A 20,388-nucleotide genomic window follows, 5' to 3' on the forward strand; every position below is an offset into this window, starting at 1 on the left:
TACTGAGATACCACTTTAAACCCACTAGAATGGCTCCTATTTTTTAAAAACCTGAAAACAAGTGTCAGCAAGGATTTGGAGAAATAGGAAGCCTCATGCAATGTTGTGGGAATGTAAAACAGTGCAGCTGCTGTGGGAAAGAGTTTGGCAATTCCTCATAAAATTAAGCAGAATTACCATATAACCCACAACTCCACTCCTAGGTATATAGCCAAAAGAACTGAAAGCAGAGACTTGGACAGATATTTGTACACTGTGTTCATCACTGCATTATTCACAATAGCCAAAAGGTGGAAACAACTCAAGTGTCCAAATAAATGAATGGATAAAGAAAATGTATTCCATATAATGGAATACTACTCAGTTATAAAAAGAAGTGAGGTGCTGGCACATCTCACAACATGGATGGACCTTGAAAACATTGTGTTGAGTGAAATAAGCCAGATATGAAAGGATAAATGTTGTATGATTCCTATGAAATACTTAGAAAAATCAAAATCATAGAGACAGAAAGTAGAATAGTGCTTACCAGGCAGTGGCAGGAGGCAGGATTACAAAGTTATTGCTAAATGAGTATGACTTTTTGGTTTAGATTGGTATAAATAGCTTGAAAATATATAACGGTAAAAGTTACATAGTATTATTAATGCACTTAATGTCAAAGAATTCTCCACTTAAAATGGTTGAAATGATTTTTATGTTACACATATTTCGCCATAATTAAACATACATTTTTAAAAATTAGGGAGTGATTAAGACATTCCCAGAAAAAAAAGAAAAGTCTGATAGCTCATCACCACTAAATCTATCCTACAAGAGATGCTAAAGACAGTTCTCCAGGATTAAAGAAAAAGGATGATAGATAGATTGAAGCTGCCTGACGAAACAAAGATATCTGGAATGAGTAATGACATGGGTAAATAAATACAAATGCCAGTACTATTGTATTTTTGGTTTGTAACTACACTTTTAATTCCTACAGGATCTAAAAGGTAAATGCAAAATGTAACGATAAAGCACTGGTGTAGGACTCAAAAGGTATAAATATGTAATTAAAAAAAACCATGTAACCTGTGACAACAACTTCATTAAGGTGAGGGTGTGGAGGGTATAGGAACACATTGTATGTGTATTATTGAAGTTAGGCTGAAATTAAAGCAAAGAAAATTGTAATAGATTTAGGATGTTAAATTTAAGCCCTATGGCTTAAAACTACAAAAAAAATATCGGAGAATATGAAAGCTCCCTGAGACAGAAATTAGAATACAGGGCAGGGGGCAGGGCAAACGGGGAGGGAATCTGAAATGGGTATAGACTACACCTGCCTTCGTAGGGTGTCTGGGCAGATGGGAAGGTTTTAGAAAGGGAAGGTGGTGAGGGCACAGTGCTGTGAGGGGATGAGTCCCCGAGGGGTGCTTGGGCATGGCTGACATGGGACGTTTATGTTGTATTAATGTACAGATACTCCCCTACACATACAAGAGCGACTAAAAAGACAATGACAATTAAATGCAATACTTGCTCCTGGATGGGATCTAGCAAGGAAGGAGAAAAGGGTCAAAGAGAAATTATTGGGATGTATGAAAAAATTAGAATATAGACTGTAAGCTTTATATCAATCTTAAACTTCCTGAAGCGGATAACTGCACTTAAGGTGATTACATAAGTGAATATCCTTGTTCTCAGGAAATATATATGGCAGTACTAGGTATTCAGAAAATGGAGACATAGATGATTGATGGATGATAGAATGATATAGCAAGTGTGGCAAAATATTAAAATTCATGATCTAGCTATCCGGGGCATGGGGTATGCTGGGGTTCTCGGCTTGGGTTTATACTATTTGTGTAACTGTACTGTAAGTTTGAAAGTATTTCAAAATAAAAAGCTAAACAATAAAAAGTTTGAGCTACATCCAGGTCCTGCTGGCTCTCCAGGCCCTGCCACCTCACCTCTCGGCTCCAGGCCCTGCCCGCGCGTCCTGCCTCTCTGCCCCCTCCCTCCCCTGTCCCATTGTCCACGGGAAGCGGCTCTTCCCTGTCAGGCTTTTGGGAACAACTCCCCACAGAAAAGGGCTCTGGTGACAGGAATTCTCCCTCTGGGTTGCAGTTGTGTACGAGCTCTCCTGCTGGATGATGATCCAGACAGCCCAGCACAGCTTCTCACCTTGGAGCCCCGAGCCCTTGCATGCCCAGGGCGGGGGATGCCACGGAGCCATACGTCGGAGGCCCTGGGGCCTCAACCGCCAGGGAAGGCATCATGTGTGGCTGGAAAAGTCACGGCCGCTTTTATCCCTGTCCTCGTCAGCAGAAAATGATCAGCGGTTAGTGCCAAAGCAACTCCAAGGCTTCATTAGAAAAGGAACACACATCTTCTTCCACAGGCGAGAGGCTTCAGGAAAGCAGCCTTAGAAGCTGCTCCCCAGGGGCCCCCCGGGTGATCGCAGCCATCCTGCCAACCAGGAGCCTCATTTGGAAGTTTGCACGGCCTCATGGTTCCACCTCTTTCTGAAAAGACGGCCCAGCAGGGAGGGGCGGCTGGACACGATTTGCAACAGTGTTGGCATCGCTTGGCCAGGCAAGGGCCCGAACCCCACGGCGAGGAGCAGCATCTACACCGGCCCTGGTGGTGTCCTGTCCAAGCAGCTCAGACCTAGGCGCCAGCGTCGGTGGTGCCCCTTTCCTGAGAACCATGAGCGAAGAGCGCGACAGGACCAGGGCCCACCCTTCCTGCTCCAGCCAGCGCCGCCCTGAGGTCACTTTCTCTAAGCAGATGACCAGTCACCAGAAAGCAGGAGAGAGGCTGTGGGAGTCAGCCGGGGGCGCTGGTGCAGATACCAGAAGTCTGCTGGCTTCTATGAAGGGTGTTTATTTGGGGTAGAAGCTTCGGTTTCCAGGCCCTAAAGCCTAAGTTGCCTCCGTCACCACCGTCTGTCACCGCGCGCTGCCGACGTCTGCCAGGGCTCCTCTCTTCCCGGGCTCGCTTCCCTCCGGGCTCAGCTGCTCTGCCAGCTGTGGACCGTCAGGCGAACGGCTCGGCTCCCTTCTGGGGCCTCTGCTGCCATCTAAGGAGCCGTCTCTAGTCCTCTGTGTTCTTCTCCTGTGTGTTCACTTCCCGGGCTCCAGGACCAAAACTCCCACCTTCCCTCTCTGTGCTGCGGCTTCTGTGCGAGCCTGACCACCAAGGGGCAGGGACTCGGCATCCTTATTTAGTCATTACTTAATCAAGTAAAAGTGAAACCTCTGAATCCAATAGCTATTTTTGGAACTCATAAACAATATGAACTGCTACAGAGGTCTACTAGCAATTTATGCTTCATAGATATTTTGTGATATTGACTCGGAATGTATAATGCTGAAATTCACAAAAATATAGGAAGCTTTATGAGTTTGTGTGCCATCCTTGTGCAGGGGCTGTGCTAATCTGTATCATTCCTATTTCAGTGTATGTGCTTTATGATTTTTAACATATTTTAAAAATTTATAAGATGCTTTTTAAAAAAGATTTATTTATTTATTTTTCCCCTTCCTCTCCTCCTGCCCTGCTGTTTTTTTTCCCTGTCTTCCCTTCTCATTTTCTTTCCTCTAGGATTCACTGGGATTCGATCCTGGAGACTCCTGATATGGAGAGAGGTTCCCTATCAACTGCGTCGCCTCAGTTCCTGGCCTCTGCTGTGCTTCAGCTTGACTCTCCCCTTGTCTCTCTTTTGTTGTGTCACCATCTTGCTGTGTGACTCATTTGCGTGGGCACTGGCTCACCATGCAGGCACTTGCGCTCACCAGCTCACCAGGTGGGCCCTCGTGCAGGTACTGGCTCACAGCAGACATCCTTTCTTTTCTTTTTCACCAGGATGCCCCAGGGAAAAAATCCAGGTCCTCCCATATGGTAGGTGGAAGCTCTATCACTTGGGCCACATTCACTTCCCATAAGATGCTTTTTAATTTTATGTACTCACCTTAAGATAGAAATTATCTACCAGGATTCTTAATTTTGCAACTATAACCTTCCCTTCTCAGGTGGGAAGCCTGCTGAAGTTTCCAAACTCCAGTAAGTTCAGTATTAAAGCTTTTTCCTGCCCAACTCCTGTCTCAGAACCACAGGAGCAAGGGCTGCCCCATGAAGGCAGCCTTCCCTGTGAGGCCAGCGAGGAAAGCAGGAGAGCCTGGCTCCCTCCACCGACTAGCTCCATCTGCAGAACCTTCACATGTGTAGAAACCAAGACTTCTTTCCCATTAGCATAGCTGCAAAGTAAACCAAAGTGAGCATGAAAAGCCTTGAACTGTTGCTGGATTCCATCCTGAGTGGGACGTTTTGGGCTGTGTGGACCCCAGAGAAACATGTTTTTAAATCTAATCCATTCCTATGGATGTGAACCCATTGCAAGCATGACCTTTCGTTGAGGCTACTGCAGTAAAGGTACGGCCCACCTCATTCAGGATGGGTCTCAATCCTATTACTGGACTCCTTTATAAGTGGAATGAAATTCAGACACACAGAGAAAAAAGCCACAGAAACAAGGACTGAAATTCAATGGAGCTGGAGAAGAATGGAGAGGTCGCCATGTGCAAGCTAAGGACCGAGAATCGCCAGCACCCAGCCCCAAATGCCAGTCTTTGGGGAGAAAGCATACCTTGATGATACTTTGATTTAGACTTTCTTTTTGCCTCAAAACGTTAAGCAAATAAATTCCCATTGTTTAACCCAATCCATTTCATGGTATTTGCTTGAGCAGCCCAGGAAACTAAAACACTGAGCAATTCACAAAGCAGGAAAATCAGACATCAACCAGATAAACACAGCATGTGGGAACCACAAACAGGGACGGGTTATTTCAACAGGAAAAGGCAGCACTGTTTCCCAGCAGCATCTGCTGGGAACTCAGAATTCCATCCATTTCCTCTTGTAAACACACAAGCCCTGGTGCTCTCAGGAGCAGGAGCAGCTCTGGGGTGCTCTTGACTTCACCTGCAGAGGCAAACCAGAAGAAACCGGAAAACAGCTTGCCAACACATCATTTCAAATCCAAAAGAGTTTCTCTTCTATTCTTAATCCTCTGGTCTCTTTTATGCTGGGACCAGCCATTTCCTCGACTATTTGCAAATCAGATAATCTCATTCCAGTGGGGATGTTTTTGAAAGAGCAGCTGGAGAGAGAAAAGAAATTCCAACATCTCCGTTGCTCAGCATAAGTGGGTATTTCTCTTCAAAAAGCCAATTTCAGAAATGGGTCAAAGGGAAGGGAACCTAAATTTTGTCTTTTGCAAAACAGCCAATGGAAGCAGGACTGGTGGACTGTGCACTCGAGCTATATGAAGTCCGGGACACATTCGTGCTGTTTAGGAGCTCAGGTACAGCAATGGTAGATTTGGGGAAGAAAAGATGTTCAGAGCAGGGGTTGAGGAAGGAGGAGGGTGGGGAAGGGGTTGAGGCTAAGTGGGAAAGTCACACTTGAAGTAACAATTGCACAACTGCACCGAGGGGATGCCCTCGGCCTGACTGGGTGACGGAGCACACACGGTTGGCGCTGAGGCCATCGGGAAACTGCCCTGTCCCCAGATCTGGCTGCACGCGCCGGAGGGAAAGCCCAGGATCTGACCACTCGCCCCAGAGTCACAGATGCCTGTCCTCCTCCACCGTCCTTTGGCTGCGTCCCTGCCCGAAGGCTGTCCCCACAGGGTATTTCTGCTTCAAAGGACACTTCTGGAGTGGGCTGTGAGCTGCCCGACCAACCTTCTCATCGTGGACACAGGCCCTCGTCCCTCAGTGCCCCCGGTACCACGGACGCCAGCTCTCACCCACCACCAGGAGTCCAGTGGGAAAGGCCCCGGGGCAAGTCTGAGCTGCGCCTCTGCCCCGGTGCAGCTGGAGGCAGGGGGATCCATCACTCTCGGGGCCCATCCTGGGAAAGCAGCGCTTCCTGGGCCTCCTGACCAGCACGTTTGTCTCCGTGTTTCTGAGAATCGGGAGCACGAATGAAAACAGGGAACAAGGCGTGAGGTGCCACCCGGGCACAGAGCCGAATGTGGCCCGTGCAGGTCGCCGTGCTAACCCGCCGGGCAGAGGAAGGGTCCTCACCAGCTGACCTGGCGCAGCGTGTGCGATGCTTAGGGTGCTGTGCCCACCACTCCCAACGCCATCTGCCTTCACTTCATGTACAGAGACCCACGGTGCCCACGACGGTGGGCAGGGGTCCCCTGGGCCTTGGGGTCATGCCTGGCATGCTCGGGAGTTACTGGAAGGGCCAGCACAAAATGGGACATTTGACACAATTCCACTGTTTTTATGAAACATACTATCTGAGCCCAGGAAAAAGTGGCAGGGGATAGGAAACACCTGCGGCGTCCTCAGGTGACCAGTGTCCTCTTGCTCTCCTCCGCTGGCTGAGCTTTCTCTACAGCAGCATCGTATTCCAGCATATGCATACACCACGTCTTGTTTATGCACTCACTGGGTGATGGACACTTGGGTTGCTTCCACCTTTGGGCTACTGTGAATAATGCTGCTGTGAACATTAGGGTGCAAATGTCAACTCACAGCCTGCTTTCAGTTCTTCTGGGTATATTCCTGGTAGCAGGGCTGCTGGACCACAGCAGTTCTATATTTAGCTTCCTGAGGAGCCACCAAACTGTCTTCTACAGAGGCCACTCCATTCTACATTCCCACCAACAGTGAAGGAGTGTTTCTATTTCTCCACATTCTCTCCAGCACTTGTTGTGTTCTGTTTTTTTTTTTTTAATAACAGCCATTCTATATGGTGTGAGATATCTTACTGTAGTATTGATTTGCATTTCCCTAATAGCTAGTGATGTTGAATATCTTTTCACGTGCTTTTTGACCATCTGTATTTCCTCTTTAGAAAAATGCTAAGTCTTCTGCTCATGTTTATTTTTCGTTTGTCTTAACTTTGAGTTTTATGACCACTTTATATAACATGGAAATAAAACCCTTTTCTGATATGTAGTTCCAGATATGTTCACCCATTGAGTGGGCTACCTTTACAGTTTCTTTTTTTTTTTTTAAGATGTAATTTATTTCTCTCTCCCTCCCCTTGTTTGCGCTCACAGCCTGCTCCCTGTGTTTGTTCATTGTGTGCTCATCTTTTTTTTTTAGAAGGTACCGGGCCAAACCGGGACCTCCCACGTGGGAGGGTGGTGCCTAACGGCTTGGGCCACCTCTGCTCCCACTTGTTGTGCTTCTCATTGTGTTTCTTTTCATTGCACCATCTTGTTGTCAGCTTGCTGTCTGGCTCATCTTCTTTAGGAGGCCCCAGGAACCAAACCTGGGACCTCCCATGTGGTAGGCAGGCACCCACAACAGCTTGAGCTACATCTGCTTCCCCTTTTCACCTTCTTGACAGCCATTTGAAGCACAAGTATGTTTAATTTTGAAGAGGCCCTATTTATCCATTTTTTTCTCTCATTGCTTGTGCTTTTAAGTGTAAAGTTTAAGAAACCACCACCTACGACAAGATCTCGAAGATGTTTCCCTACATTTTCTTCTAAGATTTGTTTGGATCTAGCTTTTATATTTAGGTCCTTGATCCATTTTGAGATAATTTTTGTATAAGGTATGAGATGGGGAGTCTTCTTTCTTTCAGATATAGGTAGCCAGTTATCCCAGGACCATTTGTTGAATAGACTGTTCTGACCTCGCTGTGCAGACCTGACAGCTCTGTCAAAACTCACTTGACCATAGATGTAAAGGTCTATTTCTGAACTCTTAATTCAGTTCCATTGTTCTATATGTCTACCTTTATTCCAGTACCATGCTGTTTTTACAACAAGCTAAGAAATGTGCTTTAAAGTCAGCAAGCGAAAGTCCTCCAACTTCATTCTTTCTTTCAGGTATTTTGGCTATTCAGGTTGGTATCACCTTTGCTCTTGTGAATAATGATGGCTTCACAGCCCCTGTGTCGACAACCTGGGTATGTCTCTGATTGTGTCCTTAAGGTACCAGATTGGTGCAAAAGTAATTGCTGTTTCATGTTGTTGAAATTTGCTGTTTGATATTGGCACACATTCTTAAATGTGATTATGTTATACATCATTTTAAGGTGCATTTCTCACTTTATTTTTGCTAATGACTTAATACTTGCTATTTATTTTAGACTATGGAAATGATGTTAGACGAAAACCAAATGTGAGCAATTTTCTTATTGTAAAGCAGCGGAAACAACTTGTAACATCATCAGTGTATTTAGCTGGGAAGTGTTAACAAATGTACAGTGCAGTGGTGGTTCTAGAAGTTTTGCAAAGGAGAGGAGAGCCTTGAAGATGAGGAGTGTACTGGCTGGCCATGGGAAGTTGACAACGGCCAACTGAGAGAATCATCGAAGCTGATTCTCTTAAACTACATGAGAAGTTGCTGAAAAACTCAACATCGACCATTCTATGGTCATTCGGCATTTGAAGCAAATTGGAAAATTGAAAAAGCTCGGTAAGTGCTCACCTCATGAGCTGACTGAAAATAAAAAAAAAATCATTCTTTTGAAGTGTCATCTTCTCTTATTCTACACATCAACAACAAACCATTTCTTGATTGGATTGTTACATGCCACGAAAAGTGGATTTTATACAACATCCAGCGATAACCAGCCCAGTGGCGGGACTGAGAAGACGCTCCAAAGCTCTTCCCAAAGGCAAACTTGTACCAGGAAGGTCGTGGTCCCTGTGCGGTGGTCTGCGGCCGGTCTGCTCCACTACGGCTTTCTGAATCCCGGCGAAACCATTACACCTGAGAAGTACACTCAGCAAACTGATAGATGCACCAAAAACTGCAACGCCTGCAGCCGGCAACCGTCAACAGAAAGGGCCCGCTTCTTCTCCACGCAAGGCCGGACCACACGTCGCACAACCAACGCTTCAGAAGCTGAACGAATCGGACTACGAAGCTTTGCCTCATCCACTATATTCACCGGACCTCTCGCCAACCGACTACCAATTCTTCAAGCATCTCAATAACTTTTTGTGTGGAAAACGTTTCTACAACCAGTAGGGTGCAGAAAATGCTTTCCAAGAGTTCATTAAATCCTGAAACATTGATTCTTATGCTAAAGAATTAAGCAGACTTACTACTCATTGGCAAAAATGTGTTGATTGTAATGGTTTATTTGATTAATAAAGATGTGTTTGAGCCTAGTTATAATGATTTAAAATTCACAGTCCAAAATTGTAATTCCTTTTGCACCAACCTGATAAATTCCTTCATGTGCCAGGTCAGAGGGCGAGCGTGGCCCAGGCCTGCAGTGAATGTTGTGAAATCATTGATGTAGGCAGCCCTACTTCTGCTCATTTTTATTCAACTCTTCACGTTATAATAAAAAAACAAATACAGATTTGAGAAAACTGATTTAACTTGCAGTTAAAAGAATGACCTTGTGTCTGCAGGCAAGCCCGGCTTGGAGGCGGCCCAGCCGGGGAGGCATCGTCAAGCCAGGGCTTGGGGAAAGGGATGTCAGGACCCCGCTGGCTGTGAGTGACCAGCAAGGCCGGGCGCCTCGGTCCCCACGTGAGTGGCCCCACCGCAGGTCACAGCCCCTGCCCCCACGCCCCCAGCGCTGCCAGTCCCCGGAGGACGCAGGCCCGGGTCCCGAACCTACCGCCTCACCTGCGCAGCCGCGGCCTGAACGAGTGGCTCCTCAGGTCTCAGGACAGCCCAGTTCGGGCAGGACTGGACAGATGGAGGAACACGGTGCTCAGGGCCACGCCAGGCTCCTCGGGGCTTCCTCGTGCGGGAGACCCCTGCCCTGCCCCTGCCCCCTGCCCCCTCCCCGCCAACAGCCTCATCGCTCTCTGACTCAGGATTCTTTGCTTTTAAACCAGTTTCTCTACTGCTGCCGATTCAATTTTTCACTGTGTGAAGTGAGAGAAGGCTCTTCCCTCCTGAGATCATGGGGATCAACTAGCTGACTTCCGGGGCACCAGCGGAGCCGTGTGATTGACCTGGCCATCTGGAAGGCCCTGGGCAGACCCCGCGGAAGGGGTGTGCACGGGCCTCTGGGCGCTGCTGGCCTTGGTGCGGAAGGCGGGAACGACCACAAGGAGGGAGCAGGGCGGAAGTAGCTTTTATTCCCTTCCACGAAGTCCAAATGACATGAAACATTCCACACAGCCATGTTAAAACGCCTCCTCCAGTCTCAGCTATTCAAGATAGAGACCAAATTGCTTCCCTCCTCCTAATTAAACAAACATGCGGACACATATGAAAAACATTCAGGAAGAACTACACCCCTTGGTCAAAAAACAGGTTAGAACAAGACTTCATCGTTAGATACCAGAAATGGCAACATTTTTAAGTCTACCACATAAGTTGAAAAACAAAATGTGTCACAAATTAAAAACGAATCAAAAAACCTACCGGCTGTTATCTTTTTCTCCAAATTTGTCTTGAAATCTTAAGACTCAGACTGTCTTTTAGTCTATTTTCTATTTTTCTCTCAATTCCCCCAACCCCATAGAGTGCTCAAAATGGTAACAAGACAAAATTGTCTGTTTCCCCACTGCACGTCCGCTCATGTAAGCCGTCTTCTCCAGGGGAGCGCGGCTTGTCCCTGTGCTGGGGCTGCTCCTCTCCGCTGTGCTCCTGGGCGCTTGCCGCGCCATCGCTGTCAAGAGGCAGGCACCCAGCAGGGCCATGGCAACAGGTATTTTTGCAGCATGACCGCTGCAGAAAATGCAGAATGAGGTGGATGGGACTGCAGGTATCAGGCTCTTCTGGTAGGAACAGCTCTTGCAGGAACGCAGAGTTACAGCTAAAGACGCCAAGAGCTCTGGGGCAGGGCAGCCACAGCCTGGACCACAGCGTCAGCTTTGCTCTCTGCTGCCTGCAGTGTCGGCCATGCTCTCTGCTGCCTACGGGCGCATCGGTCGTGCTCTCTGCTGCCTGCAGGCGCATCAGCCATGCTCTCCACTGCTTGTGGGCGCGTCAGCCGTGCTCTCCCCTGCTTCTGGCGTCAGCCGTGCTCTCCACTGCCTGCGGGTGCATCACCTGTGCTCTCCGCTGCCTGCAGGTACATCACCTGTGCTCTCCACTGCCTGTAGCGTCAGCTGTGCTCTCCACTGCCTGCGGGTGCATCAGCCATGCTCTCCGCTGCCTGCGGGTGCATCAGCCATGCTCTCCGCTGCCTGCGGGTACATCACCTGTGCTCTCCGCTGCCTGTAGCGTCAGCTGTGCTCTCTATGGCCTGTGGCATCAGCCGAGCTCTCCGCGGCCAGGCCACTGCCTGTGGCATCAGACGTGCTCTCTGCTGCCTGCAGGCGCATCAGCCGTGCTCTCTGCACGGGGAGAGGAGGGGGCACAGAGAGAGGAGGGGGCACAGAGAGAGGAGGGGGCACATGGAGGGGAGGGGGCATAGGGAAAGGAGGGGACACGGGGAGAGGAAGGGACATGCGGAGAGCCGGGGGGAGGGGGCACGGCGTGGCAGGCTCACCCCCCGGGGTGTGCGGAGGACACACTTGCAGCCTTCCCCGGCTCAGGCCCTTCTAGCTGCTCTGTAGACCCGTCCACACAATGTCCTTCACAGACCCCTGCACTATCCAAGTGTTTTTCTTGATTGCTTGTCTTTCTGAAACACACATATTTTCCACCAAACTCAGAACGTGGCAAGCACACGGCGTAGAGGCTTTTGGGCTTGCTTTAAGTTCTCATGGCTGACGCTGCGCCTCTGGTGCGGCCGGAGGAAAGGGTGAGAGCACCCCGCGCCCGCATGCTCGTCCCTCCTGGGGGCTGCAGCCCCCACTGTGCCTGCAACTCAGGGAGGGGTATGGCTCCCATGTCAGCCCCCACCGCGATATGTGGGGGGCGTGCTCCCCTAAGTCCCAGGTTATCCACGCTAGACACAGAAACTGAAAACAACACACACAAAACCCCTCACCGGCCCCTTGCATAAGGGACGGGGCAGGCAGACCGTGCCCTGGCCGGGGTGGGGGGGCGGCCTTGTGCCGGGAGGTGCTCAGAGTAGAAAAGCGGACTGAGTCCTAAGGAGGGTTTTTAAAAGTGCAGATGTGGTTTGGGCAAAGGACAAATGACCTCTTGGTGGGTGAAGGGGGCACGGGGGCGTCAGCGCAGAACCGCGAGCACGGGCCGAGTCCTCAGGCCAGAGACAGGCTCTGGGCCTGAAGCCTCGGGTGAGGCGGTGGGCAGCAGACCAGTCTGGAGGATGAGGTTGTGGAGTGGAGCACCTGCAGCACCTGCAGCATCTGGCACACCTGGAGCACCTGGCCCTCAGTCGTGCCCCAGAGGCCTGCACCGCCCAAAAAGCCACGCGCCACTCACTGCCTTCTTCATGGAAAACCCTGCCCCAAAGGACAACCCTGGCCCAGAGTGTCACGGGCAGGGAGGGTGGCGCCCTCGGCCCAGGGCCACCGGATGCCGGTGCCTGCCGGGGCTGGAACCCTGGGCTCCGCCAAGGGCATCAGGCTCTGTCTGACCAGGGCACAGCGTTTGGGCCAGGACCACCTGCCCGCCCCATCCCTACACTCTCTGGGGAGGGGGTGCCCAGGCCGGGCCAGGCCCCGAGCTGCCCAGGGGTCTACTTGGGCAGTAGTGGTGGTGGCCCCACTTTGTGGTGGCCCCACGGCCCTCCTGGGACGGCAGGGTCGGCTCTGGGCGCGTGCATCTGTGAGGATGCACAGTTCAGCGCTCCGCGGCCACACGCGCCCTGGGTGCCCCCCTCCTGCCGCCCCCTTTGGCTTCTTCACTGCGGGCAATAGAGCTGTCCAAAGAGTAGGTGTAGCCCAGAAGGCCTTGCCCTGGCCATTACATGTGCTCCGGGCACCTTCTGACCGGTGCACGTGGTTGGCCAAGCCCTGGGGGCTGGACGGCAGGTGCTCCTGGGCAGCACAGGGCAGGGGCTGCTGCCGCTGCCGTCCAGCTCCCACCCGTGTTCTCCAATCTGCCCCTGCCTTGTGGGGCAGGAACTGGGACATCTGGCGCTGTGCAGTGTCCCTGGGAGCTGACCCCTCGGTGGCTGCTCTGATGGGCAGCACTGCACAAGCAAGCCAAGCCTCTGCCGTGGACGGCAGGTGGCCACTTGCCTCTCGCTCACACAGGGCTCTCAGGGGAGGGACAGGGAAGAGTTGGGAGAGCACACTTAAATTTTCGCTGGATGCATTTAAGAACCACCTTGTTTTATTTCTGGTTTTCTATTATAATTTCCTCCCCATCCAAAAAAAAAAAAAATTAATCCAATTCATTCTACTCACTAAAGAAAAAGGGAAGGAACAATTATAAGGGAAGCAGCACTTGCGTTAATGCCACCTTCCACCCTGCCCGGCGCAGTCCCCTGGCCGCCAGCCACACCCTGGGCTCTAGAGGAGGGACGATTAAACAGTGGCGAGGGCTGGCAGGTGCGGGGCACGGGGCACAGGAAGTCATTTAGGTAAATAACCCCTCACCAACCTGAAGGGACAGGCAGGAAGTCCCGCTCAGCGAATCAGCACACCAAGGCTCCCCGTGAGCACCCAGCACCCGCCGGGGCCACAAGGAGACTAGCCAGGGCGGGTGGGCGGCTCTGCTCTGCCACCTCACGACCGCATGGGGCTCTACAAGATAGCAGGTGGCCGCAGCCCTGACCAGGGGTCCAGCAGGAGACCCCGGGCCACGCACAGGCCCCAGGCCGACAGTGCTCCGGCCAGGCCTTTACTGGGAGCGTCCTGCAGAGAGGGCCTGGGGGCGCCTGCCCAGCCGCACGCTCGCCTGCCCTCTGCCTAGCACGGGCAGCACCACCACAGCACCCTCCTTTCAGGAAGGAGAAGTTCCGGGAGTCTTCTGTCCTCTGGGGAGAAACCTTAGATAAGCCAGTGTCAAGGCCCCAGGGGGAGGGCGTGTCCTGGAGAATGCCCACGGGCAGCAGGCCAGCTCGCCCGAGCACCTTCCGTGGGCACACGGGGGCTTCCAGCCGGACCCTCCGCCCTCCTCACCCCTGCTGCTGGCCTCGGGCAGGGGCTCGCTCCGGACGGGGCAGGGGCCACTCGCAGAGCCTGAGGACGCAGCAACACAGCACTGCTAGGACAACTCTTGGAAAACGGAAACGTTTACGTTCACAATACATGCGACAGAAAGCAAAAGTGAATGAAATCTCGGTAGTGGAAGGGCAGAGGGGCAGGTGTGTCCTGGGCATAGGGCTGCCGGGAGGCTGCAGGACTGCTCAAAAAGGACGTGGGTTTAAACCAGAAGCCAGAGCTGCCGCCCTGGCCATCCCAGGCCTCGCGTGACGTCCTCGAGGCTCTTCCCACCAACCCTGCCAGGGTGAGGCTGGCCCCCGCCCCTCCCCAGGCCCATGGGTCCGATCACGCCAGCCCCAAAGGACTGAGGTTTCCTGCCATTTGCTCCTTTATGTGGGAAGGAAACTCAGGGAGAGAGAGACCACCTGGAGGGGCTCCTCTTGGCCAGAGAAGAGTCCACACGGCACGTCCTGAGACAACCCAGTGCTCACTCCCACTCCACGCAGCCTGCAGCGGCTGAGGAGGACGGGGCCTGGCCACAGCTGAGGAGGACAGAGCTGGTCACAGCTGAGCAGGACGGGGCCTGGTCACAGCTGAGGAGGACGGGGCCTGGTCACAACTGAGGAGGACGGGGCTGGTCACAACCTGAGGAGGACGGGGCTGGTCACAACCTGAGGAGGACGGGGCCTGGTCACAGCTGAGGAGGACGGGGCTGGTCACAGCCCAAGGACGGGGCTGGTCACAGCTGAAGAGGACGGGGCCTGGTCACAACCTGAGGAGGACGGGGCTGGTCACAGCTGAGGAGGACGGGGCTGGTCACAGCTGAGGAGGACGGGGCCTGGTCACAACCTGAGGAGGACAGAGCTGGTCACAGCTGAGGAGGACGGGCCTGGTCATAGCTGAGGAGGACGGGGCCTGGTCACAGCTGAGCAGGACGGGGCCTGGTCACAACCTGAGGAGGACGGGGCTGGTCACAGCTGAGGAGGACAGAGCTGGTCACAGCTGAGGAGGATGGGGCTGGTCACAGCTGAGGAGGACGGGCCTGGTCACAGCTGAGGAGGACGGGGCTGGTCACAGCCCAAGGACGGGGCCTGGTCGCGACTGAGCAGCATGGGGTCGGCTACGAAGCACCTATTCAAAGCCGTTTCCGCCATGGGTCCTTGGGACTTCCTGCCGACCCCCAGGGTCTGCTGGCCCAGGGAGCACCAAGGGGTCACCACCCATGAGGCCGCCGCCCCGTGGTGCTTAGGAGGGGCCGGGAGCTGTCTGTGGTGACATTTAGCTGGAGGGGAACGTTTTCACGGAGCTGGCTCTCTCAAGGTGCCCAGGAGACCAGCCTCAGACTCCGAGCAGGCCTGGAAGGACGGCACAGCCTGCACCGCCCCGCGCACCCACCGCCGCTCGCCCCCACCAGCTCGCTGCGGGAGGACCTTCCTTCCCTTGCCAGGCCAGGCCTGCTGACCTCTCTCCTGCGCCTCCACAGAGGAGCTTCAGGTCCCTCCCTGGGCCTGCGCGAGACCAGCCAGCGGTCCGTCCTGCCCGAGCTCAGTGGAAGGAGGAGGGATGCCAGCAGGGTGGCCTGGGCAGGGACTCTGCCAGGCCCTGCCTTCCCGGTGGCCGGTGGCCTGGGCAGGGACCTCAGCTCCCGGGCAGGGTCTCCTGTCCGCTGAGCGCACAGAGCAAGGCCAAGGCCACGGGCCGTGAGGCATCAAGGAGCGAGTGCAGCCGGCTGCCCGGGACGACCTGCCTGTGTGCATGCGGCAGGCATGCAGCTGGCATGCGGGAGGACCTGCCCTTAGGAACCCGGGAGCTGTGTGCATGCAGCTGGTATGCGGCTGGGCATGCAGCTGGGCATGTAGGACCACCTGCCTATGTGTACCGGCTGGTATGCGGCTGGGCACGCGGGAGGACCTGCCCTTAGGAACCCGGGAGCTGTGTGCGTGCAGCTGGTATGCGGCTGGGCATGCAGCTGCGCATGCAGGACCACCTGCCTATGTCTACCGGCTGGTATGCGGCTGGGCACGCGGGAGGACCTGCCCTTAGGAACCTGGGAGCTGTGTGCATGTGGCTGGCATGTGGCTGCAGCTGGGCAGCTCTGATGGCGGAGGACCCTTTATTGCCAAAGCTGCTCCGAGGATTGCATGGGGCATGGGCTGCCCCGAGCCCTCCCTGGCCTCCCAGAGTTGCTGTCCAATGGGCTGTCCCTGCCCTTTCTGGGAGCACCCCGAAAGGTAAGCCCATCCTCCGCGGAAGGGTGGAGTCCCACCCCAACACGGGGCACAGGGGTTTCCTTCCGCAGCCGTGGCCCAGGATGAGGTCACCTCCTGGTGACCTAATCGCAGCAGCCTGGGGACCACAGAGGCGGGGGTGGCAGCTGGGCGCAGGGCAAGTGGGGCACACGGGGGCACGTGACCAGGGAGAGGCTCGGCCGCTGGATATGTGTGATTGGAGGCACTGCCCTTTCATCCTGGGGGTGGAGGGACCACGGCCTCAGAGCAGCTCCGAGCTACGCTGGGGCTGGGACCCCCACGCCACGGGTCTCAGCCTAGCTGCCCACTGGTGTCCCTGGGGCCGCCCCTGCCTCGGGGTGGCCTCGGGGCCCAGCACTTTCACTCCTTTAAAGCTCCTGGGGCCAGCAGTGTGCTGTCCGGCAGGGACTGTCACTGATGCCCAGTGTGTCCAGGACCAGTATCTTCTAAGCTCATCTCCATCACATCACAGATGAGAGCGAGGGGCTCAGAGCAGCAGCGGAGACGGTATGTGAACCCCAGCTTTGTGTGCAAGGATGGGCGGGTGCTGAAGCCGCTCTCCCGCTTCTCCGGCCGCAGTCACGCCGTCCACGCCACGTCCTGCCTGTGAGGATGGAGTCTGGGTGCTCCCGGGCCTCACGGCAATGGGCAGGAAGGGGAGACCAGCCCGGCCCTCTGTGTAAGCCCCGTCCTTGCCACATCGCAGGTCACAGCAGAACTTCCTCCTGGGTCCCAGCTGCCCCCAGGAGACACTGGACAATGTCTGGACTCACTTCTGTGGTCACAACGGGGGGTTCCACTGGTCAGTGGGCAGAGGCTAGGGGTGCTGCCTGACAACGTTCAGTGGGGAGGACCGCCGGAACCTGAGAGTGGACCCTCCTGCTACCCCACTGGTCCCCCAAAAGGGGCAGGGACCCCTCCACAGACCCTGAGGCCACACAGCCTGCCCCCCAGCCTGCCCCCAGCCTGCCCCTAGCTTGCCCCCCAGGCTGCTCCTGCCCCTGGTCCCCAGACTGCCCCTGCCCCCCAGCCTGCCCCTAGCTTGCCCCCCAGGCTGCTCCTGCCCCTGCCCCCAGACTGCCCCTGCCCCCCAGCCTGCCCCTAGCTTGCCCCCCAGACTGCCCCTAGCTTGCCCCCCAGGCTGCTCCTGCCCCTGCCCCCCAGACTGCCCCTGCTCCCCAGCCTGCCCCTGCCCCCCAGCCTGCCTCTGCCCCTGCCCCTGCCCCCAGCCTGCCTCTGCCCCTGCCCCCCAGCCTGCCCCTGGCCCCAGCCTGCCCCTGCCCCTAGCCTGCCTCCCAGCCTGCCCCTAGCTTGCCCCCCAGGCTGCCCCTTACCCCCAGCCTGCTCCTGCCCCTGGCCCCCAGCCTGCCTCTGCCCCTGCCCCTGGCCCCCAGCCTGCCTCTGCCCCTGCCCCTGGCCCCCAGCCTGCCTCTGCCCCTGCCCCTGGCCCCCAGCCTGCCTCTGCCCCTGCCCCTGGCCCCCAGCCTGCCCCTGGCCCCCAGCCTGCCTCTGCCCCTGCCCCTGGCCCCCAGCCTGCCTCTGCCCCTGCCCCTGGCCCCCAGCCTGCCTCTGCCCCTAGCCCCCAGCCTGCCCCTGGCCCCCAGCCTGCCTCTGCCCCTGCCCCTGCCCCTAGCCCCCAGCCTGCCCCTGGCCCCCAGCCTGCCCCTGGCCCCCAGCCTGCCTCTGCACCTGCCCCTAGCCCCCAGCATGCCCCTGGCCCCCAGCCTGCCTCTGCCCCTGCCCCTGGCCCCCAGCTGCCTCTGCCCCTGCCCCTAGCCCCCAGCCTGCCCCTGGCCCCCAGCCTGCCTCTGCCCCTGCCCCTAGCCCCCAGCCTGCCCCTGGCCCCCAGCCTGCCTCTGCCCCTGCCCCTAGCCCCCAGCCTGCCTCTGCCCCTGCCCCTGGCCCCCAGCCTGCCTCTGCCCCTGCCCCTAGCCCCCAGCCTGCCCCTGGCCCCCAGCCTGCCTCTGCCCCTGCCCCTAGCCCCCAGCCTGCCCCTGCCCCTGCCCCTAGCCCCCAGCCTGCCCCTGGCCCCCAGCCTGCCCCTGGCCCCCAGCCTGCCTCTGCCCCTGCCCCTAGCCCCCAGCCTGCCCCTGGCCCCCAGCCTGCCTCTGCCCCTGCCCCTGGCCCCCAGCCTGCCTCTGCCCCTGCCCCTGGCCCCCAGCCTGCCTCTGCCCCTGCCCCTAGCCCCCAGCCTGCCCCTGGCCCCCAGCCTGCCTCTGCCCCTGCCCCTGCCCCCCAGCCTGCCTCTGCCCCTGCCCCTAGCCCCCAGCCTGCCCCTGGCCCCCAGCCTGCCTCTGCCCCTGCCCCTAGCCCCCAGCCTGCCCCTGGCCCCCAGCCTGCCTCTGCCCCTGCCCCTGGCCCCCAGCCTGCCTCTGCCCCTGCCCCTGCCCCCCAGCCTGCCTCTGCCCCTGCCCCTAGCCCCCAGCCTGCCCCTGGCCCCCAGCCTGCCTCTGCCCCTGCCCCTAGCCCCCAGCCTGCCCCTGGCCCCCAGCCTGCCTCTGCCCCTGCCCCTGCCCCCCAGCCTGCCTCTGCCCCTGCCCCTAGCCCCCAGCCTGCCCCTGGCCCCCAGCCTGCCTCTGCCCCTGCCCCTAGCCCCCAGCCTGCCTCTGCCCCTGCCCCTAGCCCCCAGCCTGCCCCTGCCCCCCAGCCTGCCCCTGGCCCCAGCCTGCCCCTGCCCCTAGCCTGCCTCCCAGCCTGCCCCTAGCTTGCCCCCCAGGCTGCCCCTGACCCCCAGCCTGCTCCTGCCCCTGGCCCCCAGCCTGCCTCTGCCCCTGCCCCCCAGCCTGCCCCTGGCCCCCAGCCTGCCTCTGCCCCTGCCCCTGGCCCCCAGCCTGCCTCTGCCCCTGCCCCCAGCCTGCCTCTGCCCCTGCCCCCCAGCCTGCCCCTGGCCCCAGCCTGCCCCTGCCCCTGCCCCCCAGCCTGCCTCTGCCCCTGCCCCCCAGCCTGCCCCTGGCCCCCAGCCTGCCTTTGCCCCTGCCCCTGGCCCCCAGCCTGCCTCTGCCCCTGCCCCTAGCCCCCAGCCTGCCTCTGCCCCTGCCCCTGCCCCCAGCCTGCCTCTGCCCCTGCCCCCCAGCCTGCCCCTGGCCCCAGCCTGCCCCTGCCCCTGCCCCCCAGCCTGCCTCTGCCCCTGCCCCCCAGCCTGCCCCTGGCCCCCAGCCTGCCTCTGCCCCTGCCCCTGGCCCCCAGCCTGCCTCTGCCCCTGCCCCTGGCCCCCAGCCTGCCCCTGGCTCCCAGCCTGCCTCTGCCCCTGCCCCTAGCCCCCAGCCTGCCTCTGCCCCTGCCCCTGCCCCCAGCCTGCCTCTGCCCCTGCCCCCCAGCCTGCCCCTGGCCCCAGCCTGCCCCTGCCCCTGCCCCCCAGCCTGCCTCTGCCCTGCCCCCCAGCCTGCCCCTGGCCCCCAGCCTGCCTCTGCCCCTGCCCCTGGCCCCCAGCCTGCCTCTGCCCCTGCCCCTAGCCCCCAGCCTGCCCCTGGCCCCCAGCCTGCCTCTGCCCCTGCCCCTGGCCCCCAGCCTGCCCCTGGCCCCCAGCCTGCCTCTGCCCCTGCCCCTAGCCCCCAGCCTGCCTCTGCCCCTGCCCCTAGCCCCCAGCCTGCCCCTGCCCCCCAGCCTGCCCCTGGCCCCCAGCCTGCCTCTGCCCCTGCCCCTGGCCCCCAGCCTGCCCCTGCTCCCAGCCTGCCCCTGGCCCCCAGCCTGCCTCTGCCCCTGCCCCTAGACCCCAGCCTGCCCCTGGCCCCCAGCCTGCCTCTGCCCCTGCCCCTAGCCCCCAGCCTGCCTCTGCCCCTGCCCCTAGCCCCCAGCCTGCCCCTGCCCCCCAGCCTGCCCCTGGCCCCCAGCCTGCCTCTGCCCCTGCCCCTGGCCCCCAGCCTGCCCCTGCTCCCAGCCTGCCCCTGGCCCCCAGCCTGCCTCTGCCCCTGCCCCCCAGCCTGCCCCTGGCCCCCAGCCTGCCTCTGCCCCTGCCCCTGGCCCCCAGCCTGCCTCTGCCCTGCCCCTAGCCCCCAGCCTGCCCCTGGCCCCCAGCCTGCCTCTGCCCCTGCCCCTGGCCCCCAGCCTGCCCCTGGCCCCCAGCCCTGAAGAGAATTCCCAGCACCCCCAGTGCTCTCTGCCCTTGACTGAGGGCTGTGTCCCACCTCCAGCCCCCCTGACCCGGCAGCGCAGGAGAGTAAGGAGTGGTGGTGGGGTCCAGGGGTCGAGGGAGCAGCA

General features: G+C 57.6%; 1 protein-coding gene and 1 non-coding gene across 2 annotated transcripts in view; both read right to left on the reverse strand.

Moving 5' to 3' along the window:
• PARD6G (par-6 family cell polarity regulator gamma) overlaps positions 1–20,388 on the reverse strand; it is a 110,922-nt gene that overhangs the window by 32,895 nt on the left and 57,639 nt on the right. The window lies entirely within an intron of this gene.
• LOC111766033 (U6 spliceosomal RNA) lies at positions 3,366–3,469 on the reverse strand. The gene has a single exon (XR_002798198.1). It is a non-coding gene; the product is annotated as a U6 spliceosomal RNA (small nuclear RNA).

The sequence above is a fragment of the Dasypus novemcinctus genome, chromosome 16 (genome assembly GCF_030445035.2).
Source record: "Dasypus novemcinctus isolate mDasNov1 chromosome 16, mDasNov1.1.hap2, whole genome shotgun sequence".
NCBI lineage: Eukaryota > Metazoa > Chordata > Mammalia > Cingulata > Dasypodidae > Dasypus > Dasypus novemcinctus.